Raw genomic sequence first — 16,685 nt, forward strand, 5'->3', positions numbered from 1 at the left:
TTTATTTACAAGTACTAGGTAGGGTTACTAACCTGCATGGTGGCGCAGCCGCGCCAGCCTGCGGTCATATGCCCGTCGATTCATAGAGCGGACACCTGCAGCTGTAATACAAAATGAGTAATATTAGACTACACATCTCCATGGTATCAGCTAGTTGAATTCCTTACATACATAAGTAAAATGTAACTTACTCAGTAGTGGGGCATTGGGCATATCCCGGGCCTCCTGGATCTATTGGGTCAACTGGTCTTCTTTACGTCGCTTCAGGTCTGCATGGTGGTGACAGACCTGCTCACCAGTACGTGGAATCCCAGTAGCACTAGTGAGATCATGAGCCAACTGGTCCCATGCCTCCTCCCTGTACGCTCCCCATGAGATCTGGCCCTGCATGAGTTGGGCCTCATGATGGTGAACTAGGAGCCAGACCATGTATCTGGACTCCTCAACGCCCCACCGCTGTGCTCGAAAGCAACGTCCCTCCCCTACTCCACTCATTCTGCCTGCAGGTGTATTCTACAATCATTTATGCTGTGTATTCCTGCCTATGGGGCTTATATATGCCGATTTTCCCGCACATTGCTCTGATTGGCCGTTTTGGAATTGTATCTACTTCACAGAAACTGCTTTCTCATGCTCCATTTTGGATTATATCCTATATATATGCTATTTCTGCATTTCTAAGTATAGCTGTCATGGCTTAGTGGTTTAGTACCTTGACTCTAGCGCATGGTATCCTGGGTTTGAATCTGACCACTGATTTTTAATTTTCATGACTGTCTAGAAATGAGTTGAGGACCTGTCAATCAAACATGCCAAAAGCACTTTTAAGCACTTAAAACCAGGTCTGCGCTCGTTTGCGCGGAGCTAACGCATGCGCACCGGCAGCTAGCTTGTGGGAGCTATGCGCACCTCCGTACAAACGGTGTGCGCTGGGTTAAACCTTAATTGGCTAGTAACACACATGTTCAGCTAAGCACACCTAGTTGCACACAGTTTGAGCCTGTTAAACTGGTGCTTAGCTACGGGCAAGCAATTTGCAGCCTTTGAAACACTACTCAGTTACGGGCACTCTGTCTCACAGCAGCTTAGCTATCACTACATTTCTAAATAATTTTATTATTGTATTACTTGAAATATATGCTCCATTTCATTCCATTTTACAAAAGGAAATACTTTTACATTTGTACAATACTGTCAGGGGCCTTTTTAGTGCTTATTTACAAAAATAAAAAGTTGTTGTGTGGGCTCGAACCTTGCCTGCCTGCTCTTAAGCCGACAACTCTACCACTATGCCATTACTTCTTGGCTTCCTTTGCATATTTAGTTCTTAAATCCTTTTCCACTGATTGCTAACTGCAGTTGCGCTAGTAGCACACCCGCGCACACGAGCGCATGCAGTAGCAAACATTTACAGGGTTTTAAAAAAAATAAAACAGTTTTCATTTTCATTTTATAACATCTGTTCACTTTTTACATTGCTGGTCTGTGGGGGCATGTGTTGTGTAGTGTGTTTATTCACATTTCCATGGCCTCTCTCGTGGCTGTTTACTTTCAGCCATTCTAGACTTCCGGGGGCGTGTCTGCTTGCAGGGCTTAGCCTACGGACATGCTCCCTACTGTCTTACATGGACCGTGTAAGTGTTATGGTGTGATTCAGCATGCCTCATGCACCTCATGCATATGCATGACATGCTGACATCACACCGTTTAACTGCAGCCTCCGTGTAAGAGTTATAACTCTTACACGGAGGCTTCCTGAATCTGGCCCAAAGTCTATACCGACAATAGAGGTGGAGATATTAGGAATAGAGTAGAAAATAGGGAACTAGAATGGATTATAAGGCTACAAGCTAACACTGGGGTAGGCCTGAATGACAAAATCAATATTAAACCCATTCTTCTAAGTAGAGATTTAAAGAAATAGTAGGTAGTACCCCCCTCCCCCTTGACCTTTTATACTTTTTTATACTTCTTTATATATTTTTATACTTTTATATATATTTATACATTTATATTGTATGTATTAAGTTGTATAATGTAATATGCTGTTTCTATTGTTAAGCTGTTTTTAATTTTAAGCTTTTAAAATTTTTCACACTAGATATAAAACTTTTTATACTAAGGATATGGCTTTAAGGATTAATTGGGCAGTTGATGGCAATGATAAGCTTGGTATAAATGCTGTGCTTTACTCTTCTTTGATTGTCTGATGAAGTGGCTGGTGCCACGAAAGCGCTCACCTCTTTTACTAATAAAGCTGTTATTCTACATAGCCGTGGCTGCTACCTCCTGCTTTGTTTTTTACTGTTCATTTTATTGTTGTTGGAGGTAACTCTTGCCAGCACTGTTTTATATATATATATATATATATATGGGTCTACTATGTTTCATTGACTCTCATTTTACTGAATTTCATTTCACCCTGACCATATCGCTGAAAACACAAATCAATGAAAACTCATTTCACTGAATTTCATTTCATTGAACTAAACTTAGTAAATATGACACTGTGTACAGCACTGTAAGGCAAGTAAAAGGTATATGCTCTTTTCCACGCAGTTAGTATATATAGTTTGGGGGGTATGGAGGGCATAGCCCCTTTCCTTGTTTGTTTTCTATTGTATTTTACCAAAAACTTGAAAACAATACATTTTAAACAATAGACATACATTGTTACAACACCAGTGACTAACTCTCTCCCGAAGACAATTATTCAGACTTAGTGGGGGGCTAAGCCCTCAATACCCCCCTACCTATATATACTAACTCGAGGTTTGTACTATGGGGGGAAAAGGGCATATACCTTTTACTTGCCTTACGGTACTCTACACAGTGCCATATACAATATACTAACTGCAGTTCAGTGAAATTTAATTCAGTGAAATGACTTTTCAGTAATTTGAGTTTTCAGTGAAGTGGTCAGGTGAAATTAAATTCAGTAAAATGAGATTCAATGAAACAAAGTAGACACACACACACACACACACACACACACACACATATATATATATATATATATATATATATATATATATATATATATATTATATGAAAACACATGAAAAATTGTTAGAATAAAGTAGCTATAGCAGCCCAAATCTAGACAGACACATCAACATAAATAATTTCAAAGCAACCTGGATCGCTATGAGTTATTGAGGTGGTATATCAGTTTTAATGAACAGGAATCCTTTTATTATCCAAGCCTTGTTGAAAAGGTGCAGCAGGCAGATGCTCAGATGAAGATATATAAGCATAACCTATCACATATGAAAACAGATATAAGCACATCTCCTTGTGTAAATTGTTGCTGCCTGCATGAGTTTCATCCATTTTTTGTTTCTATAGAGACCTAAGTTGAGGACTATACAAACCAATGGCAAGGGTTTTATAAGCAAAGTGAGAATGAATAGGCAACTAATTCAATGTTTACATTGACAGCATAATGTGATGGTGCTGCTGGTTCTGCATGCCTTGTCTCATCACATTTGAACTGCGGCAACACCCTTTACCCAGGGGTACCAGATACCAAGCTTGACCAGTTATGACTAGTGCAGAACTCTGTTGCCTAGTTAATGATGGGTATGCCTAGAGACCATCACATTATACTGATTCTGCAAATGCTGTGCTGGTTACCTACTCAATGTTGCTTTGCTTATAAATCCTTTGTCTCAGTTTATTTATCCATTCACAGTTTAGGTCCCACTTATCTAAAGAAACTTCACAGTTGGTGTCAGCCTGCATGCAATTTGCATTACTCTTATGAAGAATTATTTGAGGTTCCCAAGATCTGCAATGATACCTTAGGGGTTCATTTCTTTGCATACCAAAGGCCCTGTTTGTGAAATCTCTTTCCATTTGGCTTTGATCGATCTTGACAATTAACAGTGTCAAGTTTTCTTCCAAAACCTATCCCCTGGATTTGATATATGAGACCTAGTTTGTTTTTTGTTATCATTCTTTTCTGTATTTTATGAGTTTAATCTTTATTACTTTTATAGAAATGTTTAGCTTTAAGCGCTTAAACAAATTTCTACTTCAGTATAAAACATATTTAGTATAAAGTATGAGTGCATATCACAATTTCCTTTTCCGTGGTATTTAAAGACATCCTCTTAGCTGTAGACACATTTCCATTGTATGGCATTCTACTGCACACCCTCCTTTACTATGTTACACAATGGGTATATATAACCTCTTTTAGATTACCTCTGTACAATATATGATAACTTTGAAAAAAAAACAAGTTGACATTTTTACACTCACTGATGTTTAGCAAGTGCGAAATTAAAAAAAAGAAAGAAAAAAAGAGAAAAAAAAACAGAAGGTATGACTGTGTGTAAGTATGTGTCTGTGTGCATGTGTGTTTGCATGCATGTGTATGTGTGCATGTGTGTATGTAGGTGTGTGTGTCTATGTGCTTGTTTGTCTGTGCGTCCATCTGTATATGTGAGAGAGAGACAGAGACAGACAGAGAGAGAAAGCTAACACACACTAATGTCTTCCGACTGCAACAGACCATTCATCAGCACCCATTCCCTTAACAATAAGAATAAATCTTTATTGTCTGGCATTATTGACTGACTTTAATTCTCATTGATTTACTGGTACATCAATCATTCTATGAGAGACAGAGCAGCACTTGCACCAGAATCAGAGACAATAAAAAGGCATGGACAGAAACACATAATGAGACATCATAGGTGCATTTGTTCAGCAAATTGTCTGTAACTGCTAGGCATGTCAATGTATGTATATGTGCGTGTGTGTGTGTGTGTGTGTGTGTTGTGTGTGTGTGTGTGTGTGTGTGTGTGTGTGTGTGTGTGTATGTATGTTCGCATGTGTGTGTGTGAGTGCAGACATTAAACACATAACTTATATTTTGGATATAAAATACTTCTTCCAACAACAATTACATATGCTACAGCAAATTTTTAAAAAAAGTGCATAGTAATAAAAAAATAAATATAAAACAATTAAAGAGATAACCCATTCTATAGACACAAGAATGCTATTGAGGGTATGTGTTATTGGGGTAATAATGCCCTTCCAGGGGTGTACACCCTCAGATGGGCATTATTTTCCCAATAGCACAAATGCTGGAGGGCATTATAGCTTGATTAACATCTTCCATAAATTGGCAAGAAAGAGAGACCTATATAGGTTTTTGATGGCAATGTCGAAGCAGACTCGGTCAAATGATGGTATTATCAACCTGCATCCGTGAAAGTGACAATGTTGAATTCTGACATTGTCGAAATTTGTCTTGAATTTGACCTCCGAACAAGAATTAACATGGGTTTGAGACAGGGGAGAGATTTGTACTTTGACAGTGTCTGGCTCAACATTGTCACTGTTCATCCTCTGGACTTAGGTGAACTGGATTCGACCAAATCCATTTTAACATTGTGATTGTAAACCACCTATATATATCAAATAACAAGGAAAACATTGATTTTTTTTTTCTGAACCTGCTGCACTAAACTATATTATAGTTTTCAGAGGTAGAAGCTGAGACACAATGTTAAATGTTTATTGCAGGGTTTAGTGAAAAGGAAGAAAACGCGAGGTTAAGACATACACTAGAGAATGTCATGGTGGCAAATAAGATTACAAGGATATGGATCTAAATGTAGCATGTTGTATTATCTAATCTAACTTAGTGAGTACATTCACATTGAAAGAAAAAGAGGGGAGTGGAGGTGAACAGAGGGAAATTTAAAATAAAATAGGGATCAAATTAAATCATCTGCAAAAAATAATGCAAATGTTAAAAATGCTTTCTTTGAAATTGCACATGCACAATCCTCACAGCTAAAATATTTGTACTAAATATAATAGACTTTACTTCCTCAGGGGTATACGAAATAAAGGAAGAAGACAGAATGGAAATAATAAATAAAACAGTATGTGATGAGGCTAATGAGAAAGATCTGGAAAGTGAAGAACATGTGAGATGTATGAATGTATAACTATGCAAGCTATTGAAGCAATGCAGGAGGAAATAAAAAAAAAATAATTAAAAGCATAAGAGCAGTACAAGAATCACTATAAAATTCCTAAAATAGATTGTCATTTCAGAAGCTATCAACATTCACTATATTCATGAAAACAAGAATATTTAATAGTTATCAACTCTTCCATCACCATTTTCCACTAAAAGACTTTCATTGTGAGGATACATATTAATTGGTTGTCAACATTTCTTGACAGCTGTCAGAGTGAAGTGCTTTATTTCTCATAGTGTTGGATTGCATTATCAAAATCTCTACAACTTTGAATAAATTAACAGCTTAGGTGATTAACATTCTTGAAGATAATTGAAAAATAGAACAGAAATGTATGCAATAAGAAGAGAAAATCCAGTCAATGCTTTGCTTATCACAGCATTGAACAATTGGGGTATTCAAAAACTTGCAATAGCATTGCTCTTTATTAAATAGCACATAGGATTAAGCATGATGCAGCCTGATGCCGATTCTGTGTACATTAAGATCTGGCATGACAACATCATGCTGGGGGCAGGGCTACACATGCAAACTTTGTTGCTGTAAAAATGGCAAGAATCATGCTGCTAGAGTAGCAGTGCAATGGCTTCACACATGACCAATGGCATGGGAAAGCCCAAAAGAGGTGGCATGCCCAACACTTTCCCTGTTCACTGTGTAATGAAGTATCTTATACTGCAAAACAAGAACTGAAAGCAGCCCATTCAAGACCACCATTCAAGACCACCATAGCAAAGTGCAAAATTATTTCACCATACAATTGGGGAGGAAAGGTGCAGACAGTAATTTAAGAAATGTATAACAGCAAGAAGGGGAATACACAACAGGCTAACACAAAGGGAAAATAGGTGGGGGAATGGCATATCATTTTTTTTTCCGTGGGAAAGGTGACAATTTTCCATTTTTAAGAAGAGTCGAAGGAGAAAGGGATAGCAAACAAAGGTATAGTGCAGACAGACAATGAGAGAGGAAGTAGTGACACAAGAGGGGGTTTATAGTGGAGACTCTTATGCTGATAGAAGGTGGACAACTGGTGATGCGGTGGATTAGTCCGCAAACAGCAAGTGGGGAGGGACATACTAGGAAGGGCAACACCAGGATGGAAGATAGAGTGAGGTATAGAGAGCCTGCCTGACCAGCCTAAAGGGAAGTTAACTATATGAAAATTGCACAATACAGATAAACTCCACAGGGCCCAACAAAGCAGTTACCAGTTACATAACAAAGTATGTTTAATATGGTAAAACACTAGTACCATAAAATAATTGTAGTTTAACACTTTCAACAAAACATGAAATGGCCTTCTTCATTGCTGAGGTTGACACTAACACACGTACAACACTCTGGGAGTAATTCCTTCCTCAGAATATGCTTTTAATTGTTTGAAATGTTTGTGAGAGTCTCAGCCTACCAGAAAATGTTTTAAAGTCTTAAAAAATTTTCAATAAGTTGAGACTCTCACAAATATCTGAGATTCTTAAAAGCATATTATAAGGAAGGAATTGCTCCTGAAGTGTTGTCTGTGCATTAGTGGCAACCTCAGTTTGAAGAAACGAGCTTGATGTTTGGATAAAAGCACTAAACTAATTGTTTTTTCACATTATAAAACTTATATTGTTCAGTAATTGGTAAATGCTTTGTCAGGATCTATGGAGTTTATTTGCATTGTGCAGTTTTTGTTCAGTTATCAGTCCTGCTTCTGTACTTATGCTGTGGTGCTTTTGAAGTCCATTAGGATGTTATGAACTCCCATGACTGATATCATGGATAGGCACCAGCTCTGGTGGCTTGATGGGCAGGGATGGCTGGTCATAGGACTTTATCAGACACACTAGGAGATGCTCCAGAGTACCAGTTCAGGTGTCCAGCTGTTGGTCCACTGTGCTATCACCACCATCCTTACCTGCTACCAGATACCCCAGCAGAACCTTCTGCACCACTCTCAGAGTGACGCTGTTACCCCCCCCCCCCATTGTTAAGTTGCCACAGAAGCCAGTAGCACAGTCTCAAATACCTTTCTCAGGGTGATCTTTGCCATACTGCAGACAGGCAGGCATAGGGACAGCTAGTGGTCCACCCAGAGTCAGTTTATTCAAATATTAGAGTGCAGTCAACTATAAACCCTGCCACCTGGAGAATATGTCTTGTCTCTTAAGACAAACTGCTTGTCTGAATTTGATCTTTTCAACTACTGCAAAACATTAAACAGACAACCATCTCTACTACACATCTCTCACAACTGAGGGCAATCGCATTGACAGGTGATGGGTAAGAATGCTTACAATAAAAAATTGTCTCCTTCTAACTAACATCTGCAGGCATCTGATGAAAAGGGTCTCAATGGTGTTTGTGCAGGTCAGAGTCCACATGTCTGCATTACTCACCAGACCAGGTGATGACAGTGGAATTACTTATTGGTCTGACAGGCGGATGCCAGGCATCAGTCATATATAGGGGACTATCATTCTGCCTCAAAAGGAGCTCCCTAAAGTCCTTGTGCAGTAGGTGGGGAAAGATTTTTATTAGTTAATTGCACCTGGATAAACTCTGTTGTAATCAGGACCTACAGAGGTCATGTCCATTGAGATGTTCATTGCAAGAAGGAAAATGTTAGTCTGGTGCCTAACAGAGCCTCATCCAGCACAAGGTGACCTTGAATGTTGCCTAGGGACCACAGGCTGGGGGGGGGGTGATGAGAACTGCCACAACATTTAATTAAACAATTAAAATAAATTTTACATTTCTTCTTTAAGGACCCACTCTGTATCTGTGATCTTTGTGTGCTTGTCTAGTATGATGCACACACAGCAACACAAGGAATTTCAGCACTGAAACATTTTCTTTTCCTTTCTCAAATTCCCGCTTACAACACCAATGTTGCTGTACTCCAGAAAGTGTATGTGTGTAGACAGGGCAGGTTAGTTAATTAACTTGGGTCTATATCATGAGAGTGACATCTTAAAATGTCAACTTTCATTTGTTTGACACGAAAATGTTGAACTCCAACTTTCCCGAACGGCCAAATCACTGGAAAGAAATCGGTTGGTCGTTCTGTTATGCCTACCTGTTCCCTGACTGTAGTGTAGTCTCAGAGTTAGAATATTTAGTTGGGGGGGTGTGGGGGCCATAGCCCCCCACTTACATATGTTTGTTTTTGTGTGGCGTTGGTGTTTGTCCAACCGATTTCTTTCCGTTGGAAAGAAATCGATGATTTGGCCATTTGGGAAAGTTTGAGTTTGACATTTTTGTGTCGAACAACTGAGGGTTGACCTCATGATTTAGACCCAATTAACTTAACTTACTCAGGCTCAAACTCTGTACCTTAGCTACAGGAAACATGAGCCTTAGTCCTTTACACTAACTACTAGACTACTTACTTACTGACTACAGTTGATTGTAATGTGCTGAAATGGGTAATTTTTTTGTGTTGCATTTGTTCATGCATTTTGTTTCAGTGCTTAATGGAAAAAAATCATCAAAACTATAAGAAAGCATTTTCAAGGAATGTGAGCTTCAGTGCATTTCTAAGGAATTTAACCCACAACGGAAGAGAAGTTTACAGTTTCTCATGCTATGTATGTTTTAAATGTGTAACTGTTTTCTTTGGCAAATGTCTGTAAGTGTTTGTGCTATAGACTTTCAAAGCAGTGTTTGTAACACAACAGGTAGCATACCTGCCTTTGGTGCAGAAGGCTGTGACTTGTACTTCCACATCATGGAGATGGATTGCTGATACTGAAGCGCACTTTAAGGGGGGGGGTTGCACTCATGAGTTTGTTGTCCTTTGGATGAGATGTTAAACTGAGGCTCCATCCATCTGCATTAATGGTAAGTGCAGTAAGATCTTTTACATCCACCTGAGCTGTTGAAGAGAGTAGGGATAAGTTCCTCAACTCCCTGGCCGAATTTTCCATAGTAGAATAAAATCAATGAAGAGTCACCCCTGAAAAGGCACTACTAGCCTAGTGGGGCTAACCAAGTCAACAGAGGATATTTAAATTAAAAGTTTTAAATTAAATCCATATCTCTGCCTTCATTGCAAAAATAAAGAAGAAAGTAGAGTGCACACTGACAGTTTTGAGCAGTGTCTATGGAAATATGGGGGTAGAGAGACACGTAATGGAATATAAGAACGGTTGCTGAGGGGGCCCTAGGGCCCCATTTGATCATGATCTGACTCTGGTACAGACCATAACTCATGGTGGACACCACCTGATGTGAGTCATTTGGCAGCATGGTTGCATGATAAAAACATCACCAGTTTGGACAGGTAATGCTGTGCGATTAGCAGTGGCCTTACATGAACACTTTGTGCATATGAACTTCTAGCTCAGAATTTCATAGAAACAAGCATGATTGAGCTGACTGTTACTGTAGCAGATTGCTTTACACCTATGTTTCAGAGCCAGTTACACTAATTCACCTCATTAGCATAATGACTGCACTAAAAAGCCCATTTAGGTCAATAAAAACTACATTTGTCATGCTGTGGGAGAACACATTCTGACTATCATGCTAGGAATTGTATTATTTGTAGTACATAAAAGCATGCACAACCATGTATGAAAACTGACAACAGACAAGACAGCTAGTAATTATAACACTTTTATTGTCTGCTGCAAACTTTTCCAGTTAGTTTCACAGTGTGTGTGGTATTAACTGGAATTTTTCTACATTTGTTAAGCATCTGTTTGGGTTTATTGGTTCTGATTTTTGTTTCCCATCCTCCATCCTTATTAGTATCCTGTTCTTATACTTGGTGGCTTTGCAGTTGCCCACCCTACTGTAAATTTGATCTGGGACACTCCTCCCAGTCTACTGTCATTATCTCATTCTATCTAATACAAGGAGAACATTTGAGAAGGCCAACCCAGTTAGTTTCTTAACCTTGACTTATCTTCTGCTCCTCCTTTCTCCCTTTCCACTTTACAAAAAAAATTCTAAGTTTGTTTAATGCCTTTCCTATAAGTAGTCTAGTCCAGATGCAGATTTGCTGTATCCAGGACTGTTTGTAAGTTTCTGAGCCCCCAAGCCTTTCTGTGTTGGAGGGAAGGCTTCTAGCTTATTAGTGGGAGTGGTAAGCACTAGGTAGCTTATTTAAAAAAAAAAAAAAAAAAACACTTTATGCATCACCGCTTAGCTAGGGTTAAACTATTCCCAATGCCATAAAGTCTGCTCTTCAAATTTTCCCTTAGAACTAGCCAGTTTTTAGTTTTAGCAATCAAATCTGTTTCTTTGAGCACAGCACTTGTTCAGAACTCATTGTAAGCACTAAACAAGCTATTAATTACTACAGCACTCAACTTCCCTCACTTGTCTAGAGGAAAACAGTTTTTAGTAATAAGGACCTATCCAGGCATGTCTAAGGGTCAGTTCCCGGTGTTTTCTTCTGTCTACCTGATGCACCTGGGCATCTTGGGGCAAAGCAGCAATTGCCTCATGTACACAGACAACCCCCTCCTCCTACCACCCAACACTACAACCTGTGAGAGATGCATTTATATAGCCAAACTGGAAGAAAAGCTCTCTTCACCCAAGACTGGACTAGACAGTCAAGAGGAGAAGGTAAAACACTTGCACCACACCACACTCATCACATAGTCCCTCAAAACCTACACCACCAAAACACACAAATATAAACACAAAACACAAACCTATATTCATGGAGGCTTTCAATATAAATCTGCCCAGGCAACAGGGACCTTTAAAGCAGAAATGCAAGCAACCCCCACCCCCCCAATACAACCCAAATGACACATAGCCCACAAACTCAGTGTGCTACTCAACCACAGCCCATAAGGCATAACAATGTACCCAACACTCTAGTCATAGGTGACTCTATAGTCAGGCACACTGATGCTCCACTCACCAGGCTAAACAACTAGAAAGTTACTGTCAGCTGCCTGTTGCATGCCAGGATCTGCCACATAATGCACACACTCAGGTCACTCCACAACAAGTACAAATATGACTCTGTCATTGTCCATATTGGTGTGAATAACCTAAGATGTACCTCTCTGGACTAGATGAAAAGAGACATGAAGGAGCTGTCTGATTTTGTAGCCCAGGCAGGTATGACCCTAGCCCTGAGTAGCATCCTGCCATCACCCAGAATGATACCACAGTACAAGGACAAAATGATTGACTTCAACAATTTTCTAAGCTTCTAGTATCATTCTAAGTGGATCCAGCATGTGTCTGCAATGACATGATCGACAGACCATGATGCTTTGCCATAGATGGCCTGCACCTGCCACCCTTGGAATTCCGGATACTGGCTAAGGCTCTTGCCACCCCTATAGTGCCTTTTTTAGGCAAGATTCAAATGACAAGTTCACCAATGTAACACGTAAAAGCAAGAAAAATCTGAGTGCAATGCTACTCAATGCTAGAAATCTAAACCTCAAAATTCACTCACTCGAGGTACTCCTTAAAATTGGAGAACATTGACATCTGTGCAGTGACAGAGACCTGGTTCAAGGATCCAGAGAGCACCCATGCATTACCAGGCTATAATTCATACCTAAAGGTGGCCCATATTCCTGATACACTGGAAAATATTAGGGTACAACTAACACCCTAATAATTGGTGATTTCAACTACCCCACCATTAACTGGGAAAACTACTCATGGACCAACTCTTTTGCTCAAAATTTTTTGGAATTCATAAATTCCAGTGCCTTGTATCAACTTTTCCACACCCCCACAAGGGGCAGCAATATCCTAGACCTGGTCATTCCAACATGGGCAAACGGTGTTCCACACCAGAGGACAATTCTTCATTGGTCAGATCCGAACACAAGCTAATCATCCTAGACATCCACATCCCACCCGAACCACCCATTAGGGAAACCACTGTAAAAAAAAATTTCCAAAGCCAACTTCATGCTTCTTAAAATAGAAGTGGCAAACTTCATGACACCCATGCAGATGGACAATAGAGGTACAACTGCTGAATCATAGCCTTACCTCAGGCTTTGTGCCCACTGAATGATGCACAGAGATGGTCATCCCACTCCACAAAGGGGGAGGCACCATAGACCCTGGGAACTACCACCCCATTAGCCTGATGAGACTGGTCTGCAAGGCTATGGAACATATCGCCATGGAACTTATAAACAATGAAATTCGTAATCTCCAAACTCTGGACCCCACCCAGTTCGGGTTTGTAAAAGGCAGATCATGTCTCCTAAACCTTATAGACTTCTTTGAAGCAGTCACCAAAGCCATAGATGAGGGTAAGGTGGTTCACACAGCCTATCTAGATCTCGCCAAGGCTTTCAACACCATCCCCAACTCTGGAATTATAGATAAACTCACTAAACTAGGTATAAATCCCTACATCACAAGATGGGTTGCCAACTGGCTCATTGACAGAACCCACAATATGAAAGTAGCAGACTCCAAATCTGACTTCAGACCAGTGACAAGTGGTGTACCACAGGGTTCAGTTCTGGGTCCTCTCCTGTTTGGTATCTACTTCTCTGAAGTACAGGCTAACACAGAAGGTCTTTGGCTAACAAAGTTTGCAGATGACTGCAAACTAGGAGCCATAATGAAAACTCCTAATGATGTAGACATCCTACAAAAGGGCCTCACTGAGACAGATGCCTGTTGTCAATGCCATGGCCTCAAGCTCAATACCAAAAAGTGCATTGTCATCCCATTTGGTAAAAACTCTGTATATACCCATGAACTACCAGATAGGTGGTAGTCTACTTAACACCAAAAGTGTGATAAGAGACCTTGAGACAGGTGGACAGTAGTCTCTCCTTTGATAATCACATTGCCACAGTAGTCAGAAAATCCTTCTACGTGGCACACCTCATCACAAAAGATTTCTCATCCAGGAAAAAAGGGCATTGTTCCTCACTACTCATCACTCATTTGGCCCATTACAGAATACAGTGCCTCTTTTGATATGTAACTCACAAGACATTTACAACAACTGGAAAGGCTGCAGAAATACCTCACAAAGAGGATTACCAGCCTGAAACAGATTCCCTACGCAGACCGTCTCAAAAAACTCCAGCTTTATTCTGTTGCATATCTCCTACGCAGAGGTGATCTCTGCCTAACATACAAAGCTATGTCAAACCCAGAGCTGTTGGACATGCTCCACTTAAAGAAATCCTAATCCCTCTGAGCTACATGCTCTAGGGACCTAAACCTTGTCACAACAATAAACAGAACATGCTGGAGGGATAGATTCCTGTCCCAGAGACTTCCCATACTCTGGAACAAACTACCTATCTATATCAAACAAAGCTCCTCATTAGCACTCTTCAAGAAAAATCTTGATGATTGGATGGGAGATAGGAAATTCACCCCAGGGATCACGTCTGTGGCTCTGCTTGACAGGGGCACAGGAAAATAATTTTCTTGTGTGGCAAAAGCCAGGGTACCTTTTTGGCTAGGCTTATATAGGCCATAGGGCCAAATAGCCTTGTACCTACCTATGAACCTATCAACCTATGACTGCAGTGAGCACAGAAGAGAGGAGATAAGCAACAGGAGATTTCAGCAGAGGAGTATGAAAACTAACATAGACAAGACATGATGGGGCAAAGAATGAGATCAAGACAGGTTACAGTCTTGCTGCTGTTGGGCCTCAAGTCTGACAATGAATGGAGAACAAGGTTAGAAAACATTACTTGTTGTGGGGGGGGGTCTACCTAACAGAGAAGAGGGAGCAAGGTCAGGGTGGGATACTGTCCCAAGATGCAGGGTGTGCAGCAGTGTACAACCTGCATATGAACTGCAAGAAGAGGGAGTTGGCATAATGGTTGAGGTGTTTGTCTCACAGATACAAGGTACAGGGTTTGATTCTTACCTCTGAGGGAAACAGGCTAAATGACCCACATGGACAGCTATCTAGGTACTAACTTATGAAGAAAGCATTGTGATTGTCTTAGGCTGAGGTGTCAATTTAGTGGGAGGCTGGCATAATGGTTAAGGTGTTTACCTTACAGATGCAAGGTGCAGGATTTGACTCTCACATGAGGTAATTGGCTAGGCTTAAAATGGTCCACAACAACAGCAGTTAGCCTAGTACTAATTTATGAACCTAAGAAAAGTTTCAGGGAATATGAAGCCTCCTTTCCATGGCAAACAGTGATAACATGCCAAATGCTGCCATCACTATGGCAACGTGTTTGAATGGTGACAGACTCTTAACAAATAGGCCATTCAATCAGGACAGTAGACAGTACTGAGATTTTGTTGACTGGCAAGGACAGTCAAGCATACACATACATTCTCTCATCTGGATGTGTAACCCACAGGGGTTCATGTCTTGTTATTTGACTGAGATATCATCAATGACTGGAAAGGCTCACTGTACCAGAGACATAGGTGCTACTACAGTCCTAACCACATATGATATATGTATCCTTGGGAAGAGCAAAGCAGACAATGAATTCCAAGACAAGGAGTGTCAGGGAGTGGTGCAGGACATCAGTGCTTTGAGTGGACATAATAGAACAGCAGGACAAATGTCTTGCTAAATACAGTATGATACTGCATGCCAATACCAAGCAGAGAATATTTGAGAGACATATCTACCATGGGAGATGGATCTCAAAGCTGGAAGAATGCCTGGTATCCCTGTATTGGGCAGACGGAACAACCCTCACACCTGGCAGTGTCTTGTATGTGGGAGATAAGCTGGTGTCAACAGCACTGATAGACATGGCAGACATGGGGGAGGCACCACGTTAGTATCATCACGTTCCATTACTTTGATACAGTGACCCACAAGTGTGAGTGCTTTAGTCAGCAGAACATATAGACATATCTATTCTCCAGGTTTGTAGGAGCCACATCACAAAAAACAGAATCACAAGGAATGTGCTTCTGCATCATCTTAAAAGTACTCAATTGTATTTATTAATGCTTGGTGTAACTATAATTCTAAGCCTTTTGGTTTAAGCACTTGGGCTTCAGACCAGTTGTTTTACATTAAGAAGGTTTGTGGTCTGCACTGTTGTGGCAGAACAGGTAGCTTACATCCTTCTAAGTTGGGAACTGCTAATTGAAGGCTCAGTGTCTGTTATTCTAAAAGTGTATTAGTTCTGCTTTAAGCACTTGGGCTTCAGGCCAGTTATTTTACATTAAGAAGGTTCGTGGTCTGCACTCTTGTGGGAGGAGAGGCTGGACTCTGCCCTTCTGAGCTGGGAATTTCTGGTTAAAGGCTTATAGTGCCTGCATATTTGAACTGTTTCTTACTGAAATTGGTGCACCTTGTTTGCTGTAGCATAGACTAGATCCAGGCCTGCTGAATCTAGCTTTGTTTGCATAACTTGAGCACTAATCCAGGCCTTCTTAAAAGTATTCAATTGTATTTATTACTGCTTGGTAGTAACCTGATTAAAGTGTAGCTATCATTCTAAGCCTTTTGGTTTAAGCACTTGGGCTTCAGACCAGTTGTTTTACATTAAGAAGGTTTGTGGTCTGCACTGTTGTGGCAGGACAGGTAGCTTATATCCTTCCAAGTTGGGAACTACTGATTGAAGGCTCAGTGTCTGTTACTCTAAATGTGTATTAGTTCTGGTTTAAGCACTTGGGCATCAGTCCAGTTATTTTACATTAAGAAGGTTCGTGGTCTGCACTCTTGTGGGAGGAGAGGCTGGACTCTGCCCTTCTGAGCTGGGAATTTCTGGTTAAAGGCTTATAGTA

This window comes from Protopterus annectens, chromosome 1.part2 (assembly GCF_019279795.1).
Source record: "Protopterus annectens isolate FY-2018-M chromosome 1.part2, PAN1.0, whole genome shotgun sequence".
NCBI classification, from domain to species: Eukaryota; Metazoa; Chordata; order Ceratodontiformes; family Protopteridae; genus Protopterus; species Protopterus annectens.